The sequence below is a fragment of the Chiloscyllium punctatum genome, chromosome 7 (assembly GCF_047496795.1).
Source record: "Chiloscyllium punctatum isolate Juve2018m chromosome 7, sChiPun1.3, whole genome shotgun sequence".
Lineage (NCBI taxonomy): Eukaryota > Metazoa > Chordata > Chondrichthyes > Orectolobiformes > Hemiscylliidae > Chiloscyllium > Chiloscyllium punctatum.
This window is the reverse complement of record NC_092745.1, coordinates 4569049-4592366: the sequence shown is the minus strand read 5'-3', so window position 1 is coordinate 4592366 and position 23318 is coordinate 4569049. Positions and strand designations below refer to the sequence as shown.

Here is a 23318-nt window from a genome sequence, read left to right as displayed (position 1 = left end):
CTTGTACTGACACATCCCACAGTTATATTAGATGTATAATAATGGATACACAGTCCCGCCACTGAACTGACATATCCGACAGTTAGATCTAAATAAAACTGAGCAAATTACCCCATGCTGGGATTGTCACCGTCCACTACACACTCCAGTCCCTGTGGTGTCCACTACTCACTGAAGGCCTCAAGGTTCCCCCTTATACTCCATGGCCACATAAGAGAGAGCAAGAGAGAGGGGGGTGTGGGCTGGGATGGGGAGCGGATAGAGAGAGAGAGAGAGAGAGAGAAACAGAATGAGAAACACAGAGCGAGAGAAAGACATGAGTGACAGAGAGAGGCAGAGAGAAGGTGAGAGACAGTGAAAGACAGAAAGGGGCAAGGAGAGGATGAGAGTGAGCGATAGACAGAGAGGGACAGGGAGAGGGTGAGAGTGATGGAGGGAAGCCGAGAGCAGAGGTTTTTGTACAGCCTCTGCACTGGGAGCTCTCACTGTGGCATTCGTTCGGTAAAGGAACCAAGCTCCGACTGAGTAAGTAAACCTCAATCATCCGTTATTAAACCGTTCAATACTGAAATGTTGACTAAAACACAAATGCTGAATTGTTGAAGGTGTTCGTGGGGAGCTGCAGTGAATGAAATGGTTGATTGAGGAGCACTGTGTCCAACAGGGTGTCCAGCTGTATTTCTTAAATTCCATTGCCCCCTTTAAGCAGCAAGACATAAGTCAGTCAGTTTTACTCACCGTGTGGAGGAGCTCTGTCCATTTTCAGCCTGTGGTCCCATTCCTGCAGCATGGAGTGAAATCAGTGAGTAGCCTCCTGCCAGTCTCAGTGTGACAGACACGGGCAGAGTTTGATGTGAGCTCTGGCTCCCTGTCCCAGTCTCTGATCTCACTGACCTCAGCAGCAGCAGCAGCAGCAGCAGCACAGTGAGACACCGAGCTCCCACCTCCCCCAGCTTTAACTCCGCTCAACCACACAATCACAGAATTGTTACAGCGCACAAGGAGACCATTCTGCCCAGCCAGTCTGGACTGATTCTCTGAATGAGCAATTCACTGAGTGTCATTCTCCTGCCTTCTCCCTGTCACCCTGCACATTGTTCCTTTTCAAATAACAGTCTCATTCCCTTTGGAATGTTTGAATTGAAGCTGCCTCCACCCCACTCTCAGGCAGTGCATTCCACACCTTAACCACTCACGAGCTGAAAATGTTTTTTCCTCATCTCACTTTTGATTCTTTTACGAATTACTTTCAATCTGTGGCCTCTTGCTGTCAATCCTTTCATGAGTGGGAACATTTTTTTTCCCTGTTTATTCTGTCCAGAACCCTCCTGATGTTGCATTCCTCAAACAAATGTCCTCTCAGCCTTCTCTTCTCCAAGGAAGACTTTCCAAACTTCTCCAATATATTTTCTTAACTGACTTTCCTCATCCCTGAATTTTCCACAGGAATGTTTTTACCTCATCTGCAAAATAAGCACAGCCTTCATGAACGATTCACCTTATCGATTCCCCTTGATCCCTTTTGCTTGCATTTGGATCATTTCCCCCTAAACCTTTCCTCTCCATGTATCTGTTCAAATATCTTTTAAATGTTGTAATCAGACTCACCTCTCTGATGTCCTCTGGCAGCTCATTCAATACACGCACCACCCTCTGTGTGAAAAAGATGCACTTCAGGTCACTTTTGAATCTTTCCACTCTTGCTTTAAACTTCTGCACTCTAGTTTTGGACTCTCCTACCTTGAGGAAAAGACTTTGACCTTATCTATGCCCATCATGATCTGACCTTCCAAGGAAAAAAGCTCAGGCCTAAGAAGCCACTCTTTATAACTTAAACCATCCAGTCTTGTTGACATCCTTGTAATCTTTTTTACACTCTTTCCAGTTTAATGACATGTTACCAATCGCAGGGTGACCAGAAATGTGGCCTGACCAATATCTTGGAGAGCTGTAACATAATGTCCCAACTCCATTACTCAATGCCCTGACCAAAGAAGGCAAGTGTAACAAATGCTTTCTTTATCACCCTGTCTACATATCACTCCAGTTTCAAGGCACTATATGCCTCCACCCCTTGGTCCCACTCTTTGAGAACTCTCCCTATGCCCTACAATTAACTGTGTAAGCCCTGGACTAGTTTTTGTACCAAAATGCAACACCTCATTATTATCTCAATTTGGAATGTAAATGTACTCTCAAATAGCCTTCATCACTGCCCATTATGCCGCCAATTTTGGTGTTATCTGCAAACTCACAAACTATACCTCCTATATGCTCATTCAAATGTTTTCTATAAATGATTAACAATGATGAACCCCGAACCAATCCTTTTGCCACATCGCTGGTCACCGGCTTCCAGTCTGAACAATCACCTTCTAACACCATTCTCTGACTCCAACCATTAAGCCAATTTTGTATCAGTTGGCTTGCCCTCCCTGGATCCCATTTAATCTAACCTTACCAACCAGTTGTCCATGCGGGAACATGTCAAAGGCCTTGCTAAAGTCCATGTAAACAATGTCTACCACTCTGCCCTCAGCTATCTTCTTGGTCATGTGTTAAAAAAAACTCAATCAAATTTGTGAGACTCGATTTCCCACTTACAAAGCCTTGTGGACTATCCTTAATAAATACTTGTCTTTCCAAATGCATGTAAATCCTGTCTTTCAAAATCCCCTCCAACAACTTATTCCCCACTGATATCAGTCTCACCTGTCTATAATTCCCTGGGAATTCCTTGTAGACCTTCTTAACTAACAGCACAACATGAGCCATGCTCTGGTCTTCCAGTACATCACCCGTTTCTGTTGATGATATAAATATCTCACCAAGGGGTGTCACATTCTCTTCCTAAGCTTCACACAAAGTACTGGGATGGACCTGATCAGGTCCTAGGGATTTCCCTATCAGTTTAAAGAACAGGTCACTGCACCTCTTCTTCTGTAATGTGGACTCTATTCAAGACATCAACATTTATTTTCTGAATTTCCTTCAATTCACTACCTTTATCAATGGTAAATATTGATGCAAAATATTTGTTTTGTGACTCATTCATATTCTGGTTAAAAAGAAAGTGAAATTTCTAATTGTAAAACATTTGGAGGTGCTCCATGGGATATGATCCATGATCATGACTTTACTCTGGATTGTCCTTTGTCCTTTTCCACTGTCACCCTAAACCTTGTGATACAATGGTCCCTCTTCCCTAAATGTCCTCTCACTGACACTTAATCTACTTGGGCCTCCTCATTCCCAAGATCCAGGTCTGGCAGAGCTTTGTTTCTCATCAGAATGGGAACACACCGCTGGAGAAAATTCACCTGAGCACACTCTCACAACTCTGGCCCCACTTTGCCCTTCATACTGCTCCTATCCCAGTCGATATTCTTATAATTAAAGTCCCCCTAATGTTTGCTATGAATTCCTTGCAGATTTGTCACTCTACTTCCTTCCCACTAGTTGGTGACCGATAGACTGCACTGACGAAGCTGATTGCACCTTTTTTGCTCCTTATCTCAAACCAAATCGCTTCTGTCCTTGAGCCCTCTGGGACATCCTCTTTCTCCAGCTCTGCACCGATCTCCTTAACCAATCCTACACCTCTCACCCTTTCCACCCTTTCCTATCTTTCCTGAACACCTTATATCCAGGAATATTTAACACCCAATCCTGTCCTTATTTGAGCCTCATGTGTTACAGCAACAACTTCAGATTTCCACTTGCCAATCTGTGTCTGTAACTCCCCAATCTTATTCCCCACACTCCGTGCAGTCCCATACATGCACAGTCAGCGGGGTTTAGAAATGATGACTCTCTTCCTCACTTTGACCCTGCCTAATAAGTTACGATTCCTTACTCTGGTGATCTAACTCTTCCCGGATTCTGTGTTCCTTGGATATTCGCCCCTAGTGTCCACAGCCCTTCCGTGTCAGCTTAAACCCTCTCCAACAACACCAGCAAGGAGCTCAGTTCCTGCTCTATTCAGGAGCAACCCATTTGGTCTATAGAGGTCACATCTCTCCGAGAGTCATTCCCAAAATCCCAAGAATCTAAAGCCCTCCCTCCTGTACCACTTTTCCAGACTCACATACACCTGTGTTATCCTCCTGTTCCTATTCTCACTTGTGTGGGACACTTGGAGAAATCCAGAGATTTCTGTTTTTGAGCTCCTGCTACAGATTTCCTGCCAAAATTCTGACTGCAGGACCACATCCCTTGTCTCCCTCTGTCACTGGGACCAATGTGGACCACAACTGCTGCCTGTTCCCCCTGTCCCCTCTGAGTGCTCTGCAGCTGCTCAGTGACATCCTTGACCCTGGCACCAGGGAGATAACACACCATCCTGGATTCCCATCTGCAGCTGCAGAAACACCTATCAATTGCACACGCTGTCGAATCACCTCTCACTATCACTCTTCCAGTCTTCCTTCTGCTCCCCTGTACAGCTGAGCCCCCCACGGTGCCAGGGACTTGGCTCTGGCTACATTCTCCAGCTGAACCATCACTCCCATCAGGATTCGGAACTGAAACCCAGCTGGACAGTGGGACACTCTGAGGGGATTCCTGTACTAGCTGCCTGGTTCTTTTGGACTGTCTGCTGCTCCCCCATGCCCTCTTTCCCTGCATACTCTGAAGCTGCAGAGTGGCCACATCTAGAAACGTGCTCTCCACGGAACTCTCAGCCTCACGGACTCTCCGCACTGACACCAGCTGCTGCTCAAGCTCCGAAACCCGGAGCTCCAACTGCTGTCACTGACTACAATTCCTGCTCTCATGGTATTCCAGGAGCTGGGAAGCATTCTGAAGTCCCCACAAGGAATAGGATCTGCGCTATCTCCACTCTTTGGTTATCTCTTGGCAAAGTTCTGATGAAAAACAGATCCAGCAGGGCTCACAATCCAGTGCTTTCAGTGTTCCAGGGTTTGGCAGAGTCTCTTCAAAAGACCACAAGGCCTTATGATATCGAAGCAGAATTAGGCCATTCGCCTCATTAAGTCTGCTGTGCCATTTGCTTATGGCTGATGTATTTCCCACAACCATTCTTCCATTATGTTTGATCGCCTTTCCAATCAAGAACCGATCAATGTCTGTCCTAAGTACACTCAATGACTTCACCTCCACAGCAATGAGGTCCATAGATTAACCACCTTCTGGCAGAAGAAATTCCTCCTCATCTCAGTCCTCATGAGTTATCCCTTAACTCTGTGGATGTGCTCACTGGTCCGAGTTTCTCTTACGAGTGGAAACATCTTCTCCCCGCCCACTCTATCCAGGCCTCTCTGTATTCTGTAAGTTTCAATGTGATCCCTCATGTCCTTCTGAACTCCATCAAGTACACATCCAGAGTACTCAACCGCTCCTCATCAGACCAGGCTGTCACCCCCAGGGTCATTCTTATAAACCTCCTCTGGATCTCCCCCAATACAAGCACATCTCTCCTAAGATACAGGTCCAAAAACTGTTCACAATATTCCAAATGCAGTCTGAACACAGTCTCAGAGAGCCTCAGCAGGACACACCTGCTCTTGTATTCTAACTCAGTTCAAATGAATGATAACATTTCACTTGTCTTCCTATTTGCCAACTGAACCGACATGTTAACCTTCAGAGAAATCTGAAAGAGGACTTCTGAGTACCTTGATGCTTCAGAATTCCAAATTTCCCCGTTTAGAAAACAGTTTAAGCTTCTATTCTTCCAACCTAAGGGCATAACCTCATACTTTCCCACACTGTATTCCATCTGCCACTTCTTCGCCCACTCTCTGAGCCTTTCCAAGTCCTTCTGCAGACTCCCTACTTCCTCAACTCTGCCGGTCCCTCCCCTCATCTTTGTGTTATCAGAAAATTTAGGAACAATGCCCTCAGTTCCTTTTAGCGATCATTAATATATAATTAATTGTTACATGTATAGCTGAGGTCCCAACACTGCCCCCTGCTGAACTGCACGAGGCACCTGCTGCCATCCTGCAAAAGACCCATTTATTTCCACTCTCTATTCATGTCAGTACCGGACCACAAACCCCATGGGCTTTTATGTTATTTAGCAGCTTCCTGTGTGGCAACCTGTCAAAGACCTTCTGGAAATCCAAATAGACCATGTCCATTGGCTCTCCTTTGTCTAACTTGCTCATTTACTCCTCTTATTACAATGAATTCCAGCTTCTCCCTCACGAACTGCAGGGTGAATTCTATTACATTATGGTCACTGCCCCCTCAGGGTTCACTCACCTTCCGCTCCCCAATCAGGGCTGCCTCATGAAACATCACCAAATCCAGAATTACCTGTTTCCTAGTGGGTCTATCAAAAACTGTTCCAAAAAAAGCCTCTCTCAGACGTTCCATGAATTCCTTTCCTTGAGATCCATTCCCAACCTGATTTTCCCAGTCCACCTGCATATTGCAGTCCCCATGTCTATTGCAATAATGCCTTTCTCACTTGCCTTTTCTATCTCCTGATTTATTTTCTTACCCACATCCCGACGACTGCGAGGAGGCTTGTACATAACTCCCATCAGGATCTTTGTTCCTTTGTGGTTTCTTAAGTTGACTCACACAGACTCTATGCAGTCTAACTCTATATTTCTTCTTGCTGTCAATTAAATTTCATTTCTTTATAACAGAGTAAACCTGCTCCCCAACAACCCCATCTACCGATATTAGAAACGTAGAAATAAAGAGAATTACTGCAGGAATCGGCCATTCAGCCCTTTGAGCCTGCACCACCATTCAATATGATCATGGCTGATTATGCAATCTCAGTATCCCATTCCCACTCTCCCTCTATACCCATAAATCCCTTCAGACTCAAGGACACGGTCCCCCTGGAATATATCGAACAAACTGGCCCCAGCAGTTTTCTGTGGTAGAGAATTCCACAAGTTCACAACATCTGAATAACTGACCCCTTATTCATGATCTTTGACCCTGAGTTTTGGATTTCCCTAATATTGGCAACATTCTTCCAGCATCGAGCCTGTCAAATCCCATCAGGATTTTATATGTTTCCATGAGATTCCCCTCATTCGTCTAAATTCCAGTGAGGACAAGCCCAGTTGATGCTGTCTTTCCTCATATGTCAGTCCTGCCATCCCAGGAATCAGTCTGGTGAACCTTCGCTGGACTCCCTCAATAGAAAGAACTCGGACTCCTCAGACTCGGAGACCAAAAGTGTACACAATACTCAAAGTGAAGCCTCACCAAAGCCCTGTATAAATCTGCAAGATATCCTTACTCCAACACACACATCCTCTCACTGTGAAGGCCAACATGCCATTAGCTTTCCTCACTGCCTGCTGCACCTGCATGCCCCCTTTCAGTGACTGTTCCACCATGACACCCAGCTCTCATTGCACCTCACCTTTTCCTAAACTTCCACCATTCATTAATAATCTGACTTCCTGTTTTACCACCAAAGTGGATAATCTCACATTTACCCAAATTATATTGCATTTGCCAAGTATTTATCCACTCAGCCAGCCTGTCCAATTCACCCTGCAGCCTCTTAGCATCCTCCTCACAGCACACATTGCCACCCAGCTGAGTGTCATCTGCAAGTTTGTAGGGATTGCATTCAATTCCTTTGTCCAAATCATTTATGTATGTTGTGAACAGCTGGGGTCGCAACACTGAACCCTGCGGTACCCCACTCATCACTGCCTGCCACTCTGAAAGGGACCCATTTATTCCAACTCTCTGGTTTCTATCTGCCAATGAGTTCTCTCTCCATGTCAATACATTACCTCCAATACCATGAGGTTTTATGTAACTCACTAATCTCTTGTATGAGACCTTGTCAAAAGTCTTTTGAAAGTCCTGAACACAACATCCACTGAGTCCTGAGGGAGGGTCACTCAATCCAAAATGCTAACTTCGCTTGCTCTCCAAAGATGCTGCCAGACCGGCTGAATGTTTTCATCAATTTTTGTTTATATTGTCCACTGATTCAACCTTGACCATTCTCCACTGATCACATCCTCAAAACCTTCCAGAAGATGTCTCAGGCCTGATTTCCCTTTAGTAAATCCATGCTGACTTGGACCGATCCTGTCACTGCTTTCCAAATGCTTAGTTATTGTATCTTTAATAACTGACTCCAGCGTTTTCCTCATATATAATTCCTCATTTTCACTCTCCCTCCTTTTATTAAAAAGTGGAGTTATATTGGACACTGTCCAGTCCATTGGAACTGTGTCCGAGTCCTCAGAATGCTGGAAAATGTTCATTAATGTGTCCACAATTTCCACACCCACTTTCTTAAGGACTCTGAGTTGCAGAGCATCAGACTCTGGGGAATTACAAATTTTGATACCGTCAGTATCCACAATACCACATCCCAACTTATAAGGATTATCTTCAGTTCCTCCTTCACACTTGACCCTCTATCCCCTGGCATTTCCTTTCAATAGGATGTGCATCCTTGGATATTCGGTTCCCAGCCCTGATCCCCTTGCAGCCATGTCCCTGCACTACAGGCTCATTTACCTTGTTTCATATACTAGATGCATCGAAGTACAACACCCTCAGTCATGCACTGACTGCCTCCTTCTCATAGTTATCTCTGTCAGAAATCATAGAAACCCTACAGTGTTGGAGCAGGCCATTCAGCCCAGTCTGACCATCCAAAAAGTATCCCACCCACCCTACAATTCCCATAGATAATACTCCTATCCTACACATCTTTGTGACAATGAGAGGAAACCCAAGTAGACACAGGGAGAATGTGTAAACTCCACACAGACAGTCAGTTGGAATTGAGTCTGTGTTTCCGGAGCTGTGAGACAGCAGTGCTAACCACTGATCCACCATTCCACCCTGCGAGGCATCAAGTTCAATTCCTGATCTTTTCCATACTCTCTATCCTATCACATGGTCTGGATGCTTTCATAAATTCCCATGAGCCCCTATCTTCCTTATTTACCTTGGATTGTGTGGTACCACTTTGTCTACTTTATTTCAAATGGTTCGTGTGTTAAAAGACAAAGCTTTTATGTTTGTTCTTTTGCTGAGCTTCCCTGCACTTTTATGTTTCCTTCGTCCAACATGACATTCACAATATTCTATCCTTTCCTTTTATTTTCTGGTAACAATCAATCCCATCACTAACCAGTAATCTGACATTCTCCTTTGCCATCCATTTTCTCATTTTCCATCCAACTGTCCCAGTTATTTTCTCTTTGAATCATATTCAGACTGATATTTATCCCTGAACTAACATCACTCAAAATGTTCCTTGGTTCATTGTTGCTTGTGAGATCTTGTTGTGTACAATCTGGCTTCCACATTTCCTACATTATAACAGTGACCACATTTCAAACAAGTCTCACACTGTCTGCAAATGTCTTGGGGACAGCATGAATCTTTCTTTTCTTTGGATGAACTGGGAGTCTTTCAGATGTGAAAGATGCCGTTCCAATATTGCACAGGCTTCCTCCTGAACTACAGTTTCTGTTTTGTCCCTCTCTTTTGTGAAAATAGATGGAAAGTTTTCTTGAGGAACCATTGCTCCATCTTCCACCTCCGCACAAGTTCCCTTCCTGCTCTCGAATGGGCCTCATACATTCCTTCATTCTCTTCTTGTTCTTTCTGTGATTATAAACATCACTGGGATTTCCCTGACTTCATTTGGACACATTTCATCCTGTCAGCTCTTTGCTTTCCTCAGGTCCTGGTTAATTTCACCCCTGCATTTTGTCTTTCAGCCAGGCTTTACCAAGTCACTGCCCAGTTTAGTAAAATGGTTTGTTCCCAAACGAAAACTTTTACAATTGCTCTATGGTTCTCCATTTCTATCCCTCCTCTCAATCTCACTGAGTTCTGATCACTGTCACTGAAATGCTCCCCCATTGATAGCCCTTCCAGCTGCCCACACTCATTCCCTAAACGATGGTCCAAAACTGGCCCTTCTCTTTCACCATCACCTTCTCAGGGGCAATTAGGGACGGACAATAATGGCCAGTGACACCCACATCCCAAGAAGCAATTCGAACAATGCCTGTTCTTTTATGGGCTTTTATAGGGGTTGGATACAAATGTTCAAAATGGATTGTTTTGCCAGTTCATGTTCAGAGAGTTGAAATCCCTTTGAATGGCAGAGATTAAAATTGTTTCTCTTGTCTTTCAGGCCGTGACAACTCTCAGCCAAAGCTTAGCCTGCTGCCCCCCTCCCCGGAGCAGATAGATGCCAAGGGCACTGCCACCCTGGTCTGCCTTGCCAATCACTTCTATCCCGATGAGCTGGAGGTGCAGTGGAAGAAGGACGGTGCAGTCATTTCGGACGGGGTTCAGACCAGCAACTACCTGCGAGCTTCGGACAGCACCTACAGTGTCAGCAGCCTGCTGACCCTCTCTGGGTCTGACTGGGAGTCCAACGCTCGCTTCTCCTGTGCCCTCACCCACGTGACCCTCCCCTCTCCCCTCAGCAAGAGCATCAGGAGATCAGAATGTGTGTAGAGTATTGGAGACAGTCCACAGAGGAGACACAACTTTAAACAGAACAGGGCTGAGCTGGCAGGGCAAAGGTCATTGTCAGCACTGAATTTCAACTCTCTTCCTTCTTGGAACTGGCTCAGAGACACGTCTGAGGGTCCACGGTTAAGGCAGGTCATTGGGACAGTGTAAAGGAGATTAAAGTGTATCTAACGCCGTACTACCCTCTTCTGGGAGTGTTAGTTGGGGACAGCATTGACTTGTGATGTCAAGTAAAACTCCTCGATACTCAAGACTGTCAGCTATACAAAATCAAGGTGAACCTCAGAAGTCTCTGCTTCAGTAAACCAGATCTCCTTCCTGCTCAGCCGCCAGTTCCAATTTAAGGTTCTGTCAGTGTTTAAAAGAACAGGATTCTCTTTTTCTTTGAGAAAATCTCCACAAGTGTTTTCCTCAAGCTCCATTGTGTCTGTGAATTTGTGCAGCTTCCTCTGTCTGGGCTGTTAATTGCAGTCTGTTTTCTGTCAATGTCAATCTGGAAAAGGGAATAAAGATGAAGACGATTCAGTTTCTGTCTGTGAGTGCTTTGTATATAGACTGCTCCAGCCTCGGCTGATGGGCGACGTTTCAGCAAATGGTTGTGATGGTTGGCTGCATGGATGGTCAATCAATGACACATCAGCTAAAGACTGGATTTGAGCCAATCTTCAATCATTTTCAAGAGATCCCTTCGATCTGGAATCTGTCAAGTTGACAAGATTCTAAACAGAACAGAAACTGAAATCTGCTGGGGCCCAATCATTCCAATCTGACGCATTTCCTCTTCACTCTGTTGGTCCAGACCCATCTGGTGGGATCGCACTATGCCCACTTAGATGCTGCTGAGTCACATTTCAAAAGAGCTGAGGCCAATCAAAGACACTGGAGGCTTCAGTCATTACATTCATTTCGCCCCCCCAGCCTGTTCCTCACAGTGACAGCTCAAAGCTGAACTGAGTGACAACTTAGCTCAGAAAGAGGATCAGTCAGAAGCTTACATCATACATGACTGTCTGTAGGTGTGTGTCCCTGAGTGTGGGTGTGACTGCTACCCAGTACTGGCTGTTGGTGTGTGTCTCTGAGTGTGGGTGTGACTTACCCAGTACTGTCTGTAGGTGTGTTTCTCTGAGTGTGGGTGTGACTGCTACCCAGTATTGTCTGTAGGTGTGTGTCCCTGAGTGTGGGTGTGACTGCTACCCAGCACTGTCTGTAGGTGTGTGTCCCTGAGTGTGGGTGTTACTGCTACCCAGGACGGTCTGTAGGTGTGTATCCCTGAGTGTGGGTGTGAGTGCTACCCATTACTGTCTGTAGGTGTGTGTCTCTGAGTGTGGGTGTGACTGCTACCCAGTACTGTCTGTAGGTGTGTGTCCCTGATGTGGGTGTGACTGCTACCCAGTACTGTCTGTAGGTGCGTGTCCCTGAGTGTGGGTGTGACTGCTACCCAGTACTGTCTGCAGGTGTGTATCCCTGAGTGTGGGTGTGACTGCTACCCAGTCCTGTCTGTAGGTGTGTATCCCTGAGTGTGGGTGTGACTGCTACCCAGTACTGCCTGTAGGTGTGTGTCCCTGAGTGTGGGTGTGACTGCTACCCAGTACTGTCTGTAGGTGTGTGTCCCTGAGTGTGGGTGTGACTGCTACCCAGTACTGTCTGTAGGTGTGTGTCCCTGAGTGTGGGTGTGACTGCTACCCAGTACTGTCTGTCGGTGTGTGTCCCTAAGTGTGGGTGTGACTGCAACCCAGTACTGTCTGTAGGTGTGTGTCCCTAAGTGTGGGTGTGACTGTTACCCAGTTAATGTCTGTAGATTTGTGTTAACTTTCCTGAATTTCATTGAGTCTCAGAATCATAGAGATGGACAGCACGGAAACAGACCCTTCGGTCTAACTCGCCCATATCGACCAGATATATGAAACTAATCTAGACCCATTTGCCAGCCCTCGACCCAGATCCCTCCAAACCCTTCCTATTCATACACCCATCCAAATGTCCTTTAAATGTTGTAACTGTACCAACCTGCACCACTTCCTCTGGCAGCTCATTCCATATAATGCACCACCCTCTGTGTGAAAAAGTTGCCCCATAAGTCCCTTTCAAATCTTCCCCCTCTCACCCTAAACCTATGCCTTTAGTCCTGGACTCACCCACCCCAGGGAAAACGCTTTGTCTATTTACCCTATCCATGGCATTCATTGTTTTATAAACCTCTATAAGGTCACCCCTCAGCCTCCGACATTCCAGGAAAAACAACCCCAGCCTGTTGAGCCTCACCCCATTGCTTAAAAAAAACGCAACACTGGTAACATTCTTGTCAATCTTTTCTGACCCCTTTCAAGATTCACAACTTCTTTCCGATAGAAGAAAGACCAGATATACACACAACATTCCAAATGTGGCCAAACCAATGTCCTGTGCATCCACAATGTCCTGACCTCCCAACACTTGTATTCAATTCTGACTGATAATGGAAAGCATACTAAATGCCTTATTCACTATCTTTTCAACCTGTGACTCTAATTTCAAGGAACTATGAACCTGCACTCCAAGGTCTTTTTGTTCAGCAACAATCCCCAGTACCTTACCATTAAGGCACGGTGGCGCAGTGCCTCAGTGATTAACACTGCTGTCTCACAGTGCCAGAGCCCTCGTTCAGTTCCAGCCTCGGGTGACTGTCTGTGCAGAATTTGTACATTCTCCATGTATCTGCGTGGGTTACCTCCCATAGTCCAAAGATGTGCAGTTTGGGGAATTCGACATGCTGAATTGTCAAATGTTAAGGCATATATACGTTAGGTTCATTAGTCAGGGTTAAATGTAGAGGACCAGGGTAGGGGAATGGATCTGGATGGGTTACTCTTCAGAAGGTCAGTGTGGACTTGTTCGGCCAAATAGCCTGTTTTCATGCTGGAGTAATTCCATGATTAAGCATCTGAATCCTGGCCTGATTTGACTTTCCAAAATACAGCACCGCGCATTTATCTAAATTAAACTCCATCTGCCACGCATCGGCCCATTGTGCTCTGTGGTAACCTTCCTCACTGACCACTACATCTCCAATTTGGTGTCATCTGCAAACTTACTAACTGTACCTCCTATGTTCACATCTAAATCATTATGTCAATGACAAAAAGCAGTGGACCGAGCACTGATCCTTGTGGCACACCACTGATCACAGGCCTCCAGTCTGAAAAACAACCCTCCTCCATCACTCTCTGTCTTCTCCCTTCAAGCCATTTCTATACCCAAATAGCTAGTCTCTCTGTTTTTCCATGTGATCTAACCTTGCAAACCAATCCACCACAATGAAACTTTTTAAATGCCTCACTGAAGCAGTAGATCACTTCTACTGCTCTGACATAATCAATCATCTTTGTTACTTCATCAAAACTCTCAGTCAGGTTAGTGAGTCATGATTTCCCAGGTACAAAGCCATGTTGACTATCCTGAATCAGTCCTTGTCTTTACAAAGACATGTAAATCCTGCCCCTCAGGATTCTCTCCAACAATTTGCACACCAACTATGTCAGGCTCACCGGTTCCTGATTTTTCCTTACCACGTTAGCTGAACTCCGGTCTTCCAGCACCTCACCTGTGACCATCGATGATATAAATATTTCAGCAAGTGGCCCAGTAATCTCTTCCCTAGCTTCCCACTGAGTTCTGGGGTGCACCTTTTCAGGTCTCATTGATTTATCTATTTTTATGCATTTTAAGATATTCTGCACTTCCTCCTCTGTAATATGGACACTTTCCAAGATGTCACCATCTATTTCCCCAAATTCTATATCTGCTGTGTCTTTCTCCATAGTAAACACTGATACAAAGTACTTGTTTAGTATCTGCCCCATCACCTGCAATTCCACAAATGGGCTGCCTTGCTGATCTTTGAGGGGCCCTATTCTGTTAATTATTACTCTTTTATCCTTAATGCATTTATAAACTCCCTTTGGATTCGCCTTAGCCCAATTAAGCAAAGCTATCCCATGTTCCCTTTTTGCCATCCTGATTTCCCTCTTAAGGAGGAGGAGTTAGCAATTCTGGAAAGCGTGAAAATATTTAAGTTCCCTAGACCGGATGGGATTTATCCAAGGATTTTCTGGGAAGCCAGGGAGGAGATTTCCGAGGCTTTGGCTTTGATCTTTATGTCATCATTGTTGAGAGGAACATTGCCAGAATACAGGAGAATAGCAAATGTAGTCCCCTTGTTCATGAAGGGGAGTAAAGACAACCCTAGTAATTATAGACCAGTGACCCTTACTTCAGTTGTGGGCAGAGTGTTGCAAAAGGTTAGAAGAGATAGGATTTATAATCATCTCGAAATGAATAAGTTAATTAGGGATAGTCAACACGGTAGCTCCGGCCTCACAAACCTTATTGAGTTCGTTGAGAAGGTGACCGAACAGGTGCATGAGGATAAAGCGGTTGATGTGGTGAATATGCACTTCAGTAAGTCATTTGATAAGGTTCTGCACAAAATTCCAAGGCATGGGATTAAGGATAATTTAGCAGTTTGGATCAGAAGTTGGCGAGCTGAAAGAAGACAGAGCGTAGTTTTTGATAGATAATGTTCATCCTGGAGTTCAGTTACTAGCGGTGTACTGCAAGCATCTCTTTTGGGGTCACAACTGTTTGCCATTTTCATAAATGACCTGAATGAGGGCATCGAAAGATGGGTTAGTAAATTTGCAGATGACACTGAGGTTTGTGGAGTTGTGTATAGTGCTGAAGGATATTACAGGTTACACAGGGACATGGACAAGCTGCAGAGCTGAGCTGAGAGGTGGCAAATGCAGAGATTAATGCATAAAAGTGTGAGGTGATACACTTTGGAAAGAGCAACAGGAATAAAGAGGACTGGAGTAATGGTAAGATTCTTAGTAGTGTGGATGAGCAGAGAGATCTCTGTATTCATGTACACACATCCTTGAAAGTTTGATTGGAGAAAGTGAGGACTGCAGATGCTGGAGATCAGAGCTGAAAATGTGTTGATGGAAAAGTGAAGCAGGTCACCCAGCATCCAAGGAGCAGGAGAATGGACGTTTCGGGCATGAGCCGTTCTTCATTCCTGAAACGTCGATTATCCTGCTCCTTGGATGCTGCCTGAACAGCTGCGCTTTTCCAGCAACACATTTTCAACCCAGTTTGATAGGGTAGTGAAGAAGGCTTATGGTGGGTCAATTTTTATTGATAGAGTGATTGGGCTTAGGAGTCATGAGGTCATGTTGCAGCTGTACAAAACTCTGGTTTGGCAGCAATTGGAGTATTGCATACAGTTGTGGTCTTACACCCACTCTTTCTCTTGAGTTCATCCTGACAAATTGATTAGATTAGTAACAGCGTGAAAAGAGGACCTTCAGGCCAACAAGTCCACACCGACCTGCCGAAGCATAACCCACCCAGGCCCATTCCCCTACATCTAACACTACGGGTAATTTAGCATGACCAATTCACCGAACCTGCACATTTTTGGATTGTGGGAGGATTCCGGAGCACCCGGAGGAAACCCACGCAGACATGGGGAGAATGTGCAAACTCCACACAGAGAGTCGCCTGAGGTGGTAATTGAACCCAGGTCTCTGGCGCAGTGAGGCAACAGTGCTAACCACTGTGCCACCGTGCCGCCCGTAAAGTTGCAGTTTGGTGACACACTTTGGTAGCTGTTTGTTCGGTCTTTGTGTCATTCATTTTGTACCTGATCCTTAGTGGGCTCAACCTTGCAATTTGAAAATGCAGGTTCAACCATGTCATGGCTGAGCCTCCAGTCATTCAAAGCGATGAATTTAAGCCTCCCCAGTTTAATCATTTGAATTGTACGTCATTTATTTTGATTTCTGCTGGCATGGGCCAAGTTTTGATTTGCCCGCTATTTGTTGTCCTTCCCTAATTGTCCGGGAGTGGGCGGTGGTGAGCAATATCATATCTCGAACACAGAACAGAGACCATGACAGCGCAGTCCAGGCCCTTTAACCCTCGATGTTGCACCGTCCTATGGAACCAATCTGAAGCCCATCTATCCTACACTATTCCATTTTCACCTATACGTTTACCCTGTGACCATTTAAATGCCCTTAATGTTGGCGAGTCTACTACTGTTGCAGGCTGTGCATTCCATGCCCCGACTAGTCTCTGAGAAAAGAAACTACTTCTGACATCTCTCCTCTATCTATCACCCCTCAATTTAAACCTATATCCCCATCAACATCTGAATAAAAAGGCTCTCACTGTCCACCCTATCTAACCTTGTGATTATCTTAGCTTTGGAGAGGGTGCAGAGAAGATTTACCAGGATGTTGCCTGGAATGGAGAATAGGTCGTACGAAGATAGATTGAGAGTTCTCGGCCTTTTCTCGTTGGAACGGCGAAGGATGAGGGGTGACTTGATAGAGGTTTCTAAGATGATCAGAGGAATAGATAGAGTAGACAGTCAGAAACTTTTCCCCCGGGTACAACAGAGTGTTACAAGGGGACATAAATTTAAGGTGAAGGGTGGAAGGTATAGGGGAGATGTCAGGGGTGGGTTCTTTACCGAGAGAGTGGTGGGGGCATGGAATGCGCTGCCCGTGGGAGTGGTAGAGTCAGAATCATTGGCGACCTTTAAGCGGCATTTGGATAGGTACATGGATGGGTGCTTAATCTAGGATAGATGTTCGGCACAACATCGTGGGCCGAAGGGCCTGTTCTGTGCTGTATTGTTCTATGTTCTATGTTCTGTTCTATGAAGGGGCAGTACCCATCCTGAATACCTGTGCCTGATGGTGTCCGATGAACGGGGAGGAGCCTGTGTCCATCTCACACACAGATGTATCCATCAAAACCACTGCTATCAGCCCCGTCCAGTGGAGAACGAACTGAAGGTGTTCATGGGGGGACTCTGTGATGGAAGGCTATCAAAACCCTGGAGTGGAAGAATGGGTTCTCTGGTAGTGCATCTGAACATAATGGAGTGAGCTCACTCAGGGAGTGTTCAGAGCAGATTGGCTCATTGCTGATGGACTGGTAGTGGGTCTTTACACAGTTGAGGAGGAGAATGTGTCCCTTCAGAATGACAGAACTCTGAGGAGTTGCTCCGAGGGATCCAGATGTCTATCCCTTCCCTGGAATAGCAGGTGAAAAACTGTTGCATTGCTCATGCTCCTTGATTCTACACACCATCAAAGAGGACTTGATGTCAAGGGCTGTCACTCTGCCCTCACCTCACTCGCATGGTCAGGGAGTGCTCAGTCCACTGACTCACATTCATCTGAATTAATTCCACTTGTTACTGATCAGCCATTCTGACCCTCCAGCCCGTCTATATCCTCATGTCGTCTTGTACTGCTTCGGGACACCCCCATTCGGTAGGGTCCATAAATGGAAAGCACTAAAACTTTAATTGAGATACTGAAGACAATTACTGGTTTGATAGAGGAATAGATATCTTTCATTTCTAAATGGGATCAACATTTCATTATTGAGTTAAAGTGACTCAGACTAAACACATCTGTAGTGAATGGATAAATCTACAACAACCCCCACACAGGGTGTTTGGATTGGAGGCTGAGTTGAAAGTATTGGTGACACATCAGGGAGGTGCAGAGATACCTAGAGAATTTGTTCCAGAAGGAAATTATAAGCCTCAGGTCCAGACAGTCCAACTCCATTTGGAGGAAGGGGCAGGAGGGTATGACTATGAAGATGGCAGGTAAGGATTTGGAGAGCACTGTAGGACAGGAAAACCCCTCACTTTTGCTGTAGTTGTGGGTATGCTCGCCGAGCTGGGAAGTTGATTTGTAGACATTTTGTCGTCTGTCTAGGTGACATCTTCAGAGCTTTGGAGCTTCCTGTGAAGCGCTGTTGTGCTGTGTCTTCTGGAATTTATTTGGTTCCATTCCTGCTGTTTCCAGTTACTGGTTCCTGATGTTCGTTGCAGTGGTCAGTATACTGGGTCGAGGTCAATGTGTTTATTGATGGATCCCATGGATAAGTGTCACGACTCTCGGAATTCTCTGGCTGCACTCTGTTGAGCTTGTCCTATGATCATAGTATTGGCCCAATCGAATTTGTGGTCCTTGTCTTCTGTGTGTATAGCTACTCGGGACAGCTGCTCATGGGGTTTAGTGGCTCATTGGTGCTCATGGATGTGGATGGCTAGTTGTCTGCCTGTGTGTCTGAGGTGTTTTGTGCAGGCTTTGCATGGATTCTTGTAAATTACATCTGTCTTTCACACGCTGAGTATTGGGCCTTTTGTTCTCATGAGTCGTTGTCTGAGTATGGCTGTCAGTTTCTGGGCAGTTTATGAGTGGTTGGTGAAGTCTAGCTGTCAGTTCTGTGATGTTTTATATAAGATAGTGTGGCTAGTGAGTTAGGTCGTGGCATGTCCTCATCGCGTTGTTTGTCTGTTAGGCATCTGTGGATGAAGTTGCAGGAATATCTGTTGCTGGCAAAGTCTTTGTAGAAATGTTCTTCTGTTTGCAGGTCGGGAGTGCTACAGTGTGTTGTAGCCCTTTAGAACATACTCCTAATGCAGCTTCTGCTGTGTGTGGGGAGGGATCAGGCATAGAGGAAGAGGTAGTGTAGCCATTGTGCAGCATCCATTGTCGAGTTGTCCCATTTCCAATCCCACTGCAATGTCATTGTCTGCCCTGACACCAAGCAGATGCTCCCATCACAAGAGGCTCCATGGCCCTGAGGACTGTGAGAGTGAGCCCTGTCCATTCAGCTCGATCATTAAGATCCAGCCATCCTGATGTGGTGACAGCCAGGAGAACCCTGCCCATGGGAGATTCCACACACACTCCCTCCCTCCCTGCAGGGAAAGATGATTCCATGGCCCTGCTTTCTCTCCAAACTGATCCAAATTCAAGAGTTGCTGAAAAAAAAGACATTTTGTCAAAACCTTTGTCTAGCAAACAAGACAATTTGTAAGAAATAGCACAGCAATACTCTGGAGATACTAGCGGGTCAGGCAGTTTCTATGGAGAGAAAGCAAGGCAAAATGAAATGTTTTTACAAGAAGGGTTTAGTCTCACTCAAGTACTATATTCTCAAATGACTATTTGATCCTGATTTCCTCTTTTGCTTCAGGCTTGTTGAAATTCTAAGAAGTAATTCTGTCTTTTTTTTTAATGGAGCACTATGTTTATCATAATTCATATTTAAGTTCCAATAACTGCATCAAAATATTTTTCCAGATACCTTTTCTGTACCTGGCATATGACTGGAAATTAAGTCATTTTTCCTTTCACTTTGTCTGCACTGATAGTAAATCTACATTTACTGTGTTTATTTGTTTAAGAATTTTTGAACATCAGAATTCCCTCCCTCCAATGTTGGGATCCGGTTCTGGCCTTCTCAGAATCATCGAATTGACGTATCCCGATAGGTGAAAGCAGGCCATACAGCCCAGCAAGCTCGTACCGACCCTTGAAGACCATGCGACCCAGACCCACACCTCCCCTACCTTATCCCTGTAACCATGTATTTTCCACGGCGTTTTCCATTTGCTAAACTGCACATCTCTTGTGACCCTTGATCCCCTGTCCCTGTCCCATTCTGTATTGTCCCTCAAAGCAGCCCCTAACTGTGCACCATATTCTAACCATGACCTAACCATTCTTCAGGTCAGCTGCCATGGTCACTCTCCCCTCCATCGCCTCACTCTCAATATTCAATCCAAAATCACATTGACCTTTACTTCTGATGTTGTTTCCAATTTAAAGGAGATATGTCACTCAACATCCTTTCTTGCGTGCTGCAGTGTTGTTTATAATATAAACGGCCCTTCAACCTTTATCATTCTCAGAGGAGTTACAACTGAGAAAACCCCTTTCAGGTCTCAGTGGAGAAATTCAGTATTTCCCGTTTCCCTGCTCTATCCCAATAGCTTCGCTTTCTGTGTGACTGTGTTTCGGGTGTGTTCAACAATATCTGACACTTGCCTGCCTAATGCTCTTACACCCACTGATACCTGTTGAGTTCTCCCAGATAAATTGCTGCTCTTTACAGTTTGGTGACACGCTTTGATAGCCGTGTGTTCGGTCTTTGAGTGTAATTCATTTTGTGCCTGATCCCAGTGTCAATCTGAAGGACACTCCACCTTTCAGTCTGACAAACCAGCTTCACCCATGTCATGGCTCTATTTCTGGCCGAGGCTCCAGTCTTTCAAAGAGATGAATTCAAGCCTCACCACTTTGATCATTTGAAGAATATTTCATTAATTTTGATTTCTCCTGGGATGGGCGGGCACAAAAGTGGCTGCGATTTGTTGCCCTTCCCTAATTGTCCTGGAGACGGCGGTGGTGAGTCATGTAATATCTGGGAAGGAAGGTGCTGGGATCTGAACTAAAAAACCCATGAAGCTCAATGTCATGTTCATGAATGTAGTTTGGACAAGGGAACCCAGTCGCCACCCAGTCCCACAGTGACGCGATTCAAACTTAACAGCCCCATGATTTAGCTCAGAACTCAGTCCGAGGAACTAGAGATGGGCAATAAATTCGAGGTTTAATTTACAATAGTTTATAAAATAGTTCATTTTTTAAAAAAAATGTTTAAAATATTTAAATCTATGTTAACCTGAGTGTAACAGGCATAATTTCAAAATTTGCTGATGGTATGAAACTTGGATATATTACAGCTCATGAAGAAGATCGTGTCTAACTTCAAAAAAGATACAGGTAAGTTAATTGAATGAGCAGATGGTTGTAGAAACAATTTAATGGAAAGAGACGTCACTGATTCATTTTGGAAGAAAACGTGGAAAGACAAAACAAACTAAAGGGTACAAGTATGGGTGGGTGTAGGGGTAGTAGGACCTGGATGTTTATGTGCATCAGTCACTGAAGGTGGCAGGATAGGCAGCTGTTCTCATGGGAGAGCAGCTGATTAAAGCAGATGCCATATCAACATGAACATAGAATACAGTGTGGATGTGAAAACCATGTTTCCTTTTCGGGGAGAATATCAAATTAAAATAAGTTCCCTCATAGAAGTCCGAGATAAGCAGTTTTTTTTAATTCTTGCATAAGGTCTTTTGAACTTTTCTTCAAATATAGAAATGAAATCTCACAATGCTTTTAGTGAAGAAGTTGATAGCCATTGCTTTCAAGAATCTATCAAAGTAAGGCACGAATATGGAATAATCAGAGGATGAATCTTCTTCCTCTGCCCCTAATTCGTATGATCATGTGTTCAGTTCCACCGTTGAAGGATCAGCGCCTTGAAAGCTTGTGGTTTTCAAGAAAGCAGCTGAAGTGGCTGCTGGTTTGTGTGGGCCCGAATGGAAGGGGACTTTACCCATAATCCTCAGCAGCCGTGCAAGCGCTCTCTCGCCACTAGAGGGCAGCTGCTTCACTGTCCCTGATCAGTAAAAAACAAACTGGGGCCCTGCTTGGAGCTAACAGGCTCAATCTGTAGACACCCATCGAGAGCCAGTGCAGCTTCAGATGTAGGGTACTGAGGGCACCATAATGAAAATATCCCCTGTGATAAGAAAAGTACTTTGATGTGACTTTTGTTTGTCTTGACAGTGTGCTGTTTTTTGCCTCCTGTGAAATACGTAGACAATGTCAGTACTGAGTGGCACAAAGTATATTTCCTCCTTTAACTCCTTTCCAAAACACCCGCTCCATCTTGCTTTACTCCCTGTTGACTCTTCTACAATTGTCCCTGTTCACTCACTCCGTCCCGGTCCCAGAGGGATTGATGCCCGGAGTTGATGACCCCGCACTGTGTGAAGGTTGGTGTGAAGTGAGGCCAGTGTGTTGGAGCTTGGGCTCCTGCCTCAGAACCAGGTGGAGGGGCCTGTTCAACAATCTGCACATTGTCATTTTTCTCTTTCTGACTGTATTGGAGATTTCAAGCTGCAGTAACTAACCGGCAACCGAGGGTCGTGTCTAAAACACGGTGGCCCAGTGGTTTGCACTACTGCCTCGCGGCACCAGAGACCCGAGTTCAATTCCCCCCTCAGAGTGACCCACTCTGTGGAGTTTGCTCATTGTCTGTGTGAGTTTCCTCTGGGTGCTCTGGTTTCCTCCTACAGTCCAAAGATGTGCAGGCCAGATGAATTGGCTATGCTAAGTTGCCTGGAGTGTTAGGTTAGAGGTATTGGGTGGGTTGTGCTTCGGTGTGGACTTGTTGGGCCGAAGGGCCTTTTTCCACACTGTAAGTAATCTAATCTAATCCCTGCTGTTGATTTATTCTCTCTCAGGAGCCAGCTCTGTATTCAGTGCCCTGTTATCATTTTGTTCGAGTTCATATATCAGCTGCTGCTTCCTTGCCATGGAACTGGAAAAAAATCATCAATGCCTCTTGAGATTTAAATTATTTAACATTCCAATGATGTGAATGCATCAGTGTTGTTTATGGCAGGGAGTATTTAACATCATGGTTCTAGGTTTTAATCGATCTTCTCTCGTGATAATACAGTTTGCAATGCTTCTCTCCCCTTACCTGTTATTCAGATGCTTGCAAACCTGTTATGATGACGGCAGTGCTTCTTCAACACCGTGTGACGGAGTGGATGGGTGTTTGATTTCTCATCTCATTATCGTCCAGTTTCAAAGAAAATGCTGTAGCCTTTGAAATGAGATTATCTGTAATGTGTTTGGATTTTATTTTTGCATTGCCAAATTTCATAAACAATATCCTGTTCCATATTTTAGTTATGTTTGTCAATGAATGCTCGCTGAGATACTGAGAGTATATACAACACGCCATTTGCCTGTGACCCAGTTGTTGGCTGAAGCCTCTGGTTGTTCGGTGAGTCCAAGCCATTGTCTTGCTCTCTGCAGTTTTACCATCAACTTGGTTTCTCAGGGTGATCCAGGAGACCACTGCTTGGTGACTTCCTGTTCCACTGTCCGTGTAAAGGCAAGTGGGAA

At 45.1% G+C, this 23318-nt stretch overlaps 1 long non-coding RNA gene across 1 annotated transcript; it reads left to right on the top strand.

The window, feature by feature from the left end:
* Nucleotides 1-490: 490 nt before the first annotated feature.
* Nucleotides 491-10992, top strand: LOC140479386 (uncharacterized). Its single transcript, XR_011961012.1, has 2 exons — nt 491-525; nt 10121-10992. It is a non-coding gene; the product is annotated as an uncharacterized lncRNA (long non-coding RNA).
* Nucleotides 10993-23318: the final 12326 nt, after the last annotated feature.